Source organism: Penaeus japonicus, unplaced genomic scaffold (assembly GCF_977035675.1).
Source record: "Penaeus japonicus unplaced genomic scaffold, GWHDUDI00000001_assembly GWHDUDI00000012, whole genome shotgun sequence".
Classification (NCBI taxonomy): domain Eukaryota; kingdom Metazoa; phylum Arthropoda; class Malacostraca; order Decapoda; family Penaeidae; genus Penaeus; species Penaeus japonicus.
The window spans coordinates 9795294-9797793 of NW_028234414.1; the positions used below are offsets into that span (position 1 = coordinate 9795294).

A 2500-nucleotide genomic window follows, 5' to 3' on the forward strand; every position below is an offset into this window, starting at 1 on the left:
TCTGAACATCAGTGGCAGTAGATCACGTACAAAATCAGCGTCAGACTTGCACCTCCGGAATAGATTTTCAAAAAGAGAAAGAGAGAAGTTGCATTGCTATTTCGTGTTGCAAAGCAGCTCTTGTATGCGTCAGGGCATGAGTATGGTACCGAGTGAAGCAGGTACTTGTTTAGCCTAACAGTGTTCGTTGCACTTTTAACTCATAAGCTAATGGCTTTGTAGGAATACGTATAACCTTCTTCGGGTTATATGTGTTCTTCAAAAAGAACATGTAGCCGCTAACTCCATAACATTTGTCCCTTTTCAATTCGTGTTATGATGCTGGGAGTAATACGTTACAATGTTTGCTGATAGCAGAAGCTTAGCCTTTCACAAAGTGCCATCTGTAATGAATGAACAATATGTAGCCACGGCTTTTTGTGTAAAGCACATGACATGATGAATTACGATTCCACAATCAATAAAGAAACGCATGCACCGCCCTCTTCGAGACGATTGCGGGTTTGGATCTTGTCACAACGAATTGGATCTCATGTGTCAACCTCTGCCACTGACGCGGACGTGTTAGTTTCCTAGTGGAAGTTTGCCCAGGGAAGGCCAGACGGTAGCAGATTCGGCTACTCACCTCCTTTTGTGAGATCAAGTCAGCCTTATTTTGAAACCCAATCCTCCATCATTTTGTTATGGCACTACTAATCCATCGAGTTTAACTTAGTACTATCGTTTCTCTTGATTTTATTTGTTTTATGATTTCCCTGCAGTAGTACGTTCTTTTTTATGACTAAGAGGCTGTTGGATTGTTATTCGGTTTATAGTAAACACATGGTTTAATTTTGTGTGTACCTTTCTACCCTTCAAAAGGTTAGGATAGATTGATACTTAATGCAGAATGCTTGCATGTGTTTACATAATCCTAGACACTTCGGCAGGTCATCACCGTAGTGTACACATTAAGAACTTCATTTTTTGGTTTTGTTTATTCATTTGTTTTCAACCTCCCGACGTCCTCCACATATCATAGAACCTCATGTGAACCCCACCAGACGCGACCGTGCCATGATTGGATGATGTTCTTAGGGTTGGCTCAAGCCACAAAGGAAATTTTTGGAGATCTCGACTCTTTTCAGTCGAGATGCCGGGAGCTTTGTCGTCCACTCGGCTCCTCCCTCCCCGCCGCCTCCAGCCACTACTGTCATAGCTTACACACTCTCTGATACTGCCCCCTCGTGGACAACCTCGCGTGTGCTGCTTCCCAGTAGAGACTCTGGACCCGAAGACAGAAAGACAGCAGGAGAGTCCCAGGCTGCAGATGTGGTGACCAGCTTCAGGGAGGTCAGGTGGCACCCGGCCTGTGAGTGAGCCACTAAAATCTATGTGTTGGATTTATTCATAAAAGGCAGATTGGCGAGACTCTCTCACGTGTTTCATTCCTTTTCACTCCTCTCAAAACTCAGCCGTGCTTGAACTTCATTTATTACTGTAGCTTTTGTACATAAGAGTCTTCTTAGCTCTACCTTTTGTGAAGAGGAATATTGAAGTGGGGTGAGCGGGGCCGCGGGTTGGGGAGCAGACCTGTGCAGGGGTAACAACAACAACAACAACAACCTGCTGTAGACTTCACCCGTCAGCTACAGCACCAGTTTCTAGTTTTATCCCGTGTAGAGCTGTCCTAGACAATCCCTTAGGTTTGTTTCAGCAACCCACTACCTGTGCTGAGGCCCCTCCACCCTTATCCCTTAGCTCAGCCAGGGTGGACCAACACCAGTCACCTAGCCAGCTGTTTATCATGTTATCTCCATGTTCCTCAGATGTGTGTCACGTGTCTTTTTTTTTTCCTTTTTTTACAAAGATGTTAGATGATAATGAATGATAATGAATGAGCAGGATTCTAATCACTCTAAAGAATGGGGGAGCAAATATTACCTCTACGCATTTCATGGTTATTGTACTTAACAGTGTGACTCAACTTTGCTGTGATGAAATCTCTCTTTCGTAATCAAGTGTCGCAAGAGCTTTGACGTGTCAGATATCTTTCAACATCCTGGATATGGGGTCATTTTCTGCATCGTGCTACCCTAACCTGGCTTTAGCTTGTGATCCTCCTACTCGGTGTCGTAAACTAAAGGTTGCATGACGATGGGTAGACTAAACTTAATAGTAGTCAAGTAGTAGAACAATGGGCTAGCAAGTGGAGATATCTAGAAGTTTCCTTTAGTGCTTTTATTTAGGTGTGGAGGGAGCGACCCCAAGAGCCGGGTAGCGGCGCGAAGGGTCGAACCGTTTAGTGGCGTGGGATGGTGTTCATGATGCTACAGTAAAGGTTATAGAGATCACCGTGTAGCTGCACCACACACTATACCGATACTCTACCTCGAGAGCCTTTCTTCCTTCTTGTAGAATTATCATCATAGATCAGTAATGTGATACTAACCAAAGAGTGATTTTACCACAGCTTAGACTAGCCTCTTTGTATTTTATCTGCACGGAAATAGAAACAGAT

At 44.1% G+C, this 2500-nt stretch overlaps 1 protein-coding gene across 18 annotated transcripts in view; it reads left to right on the forward strand.

Annotated features, from left to right (window-relative positions):
* Ih (hyperpolarization activated cyclic nucleotide gated potassium channel Ih) overlaps positions 1-2500 on the forward strand; it is a 706336-nt gene that overhangs the window by 689558 nt on the left and 14278 nt on the right. The window lies entirely within an intron of this gene.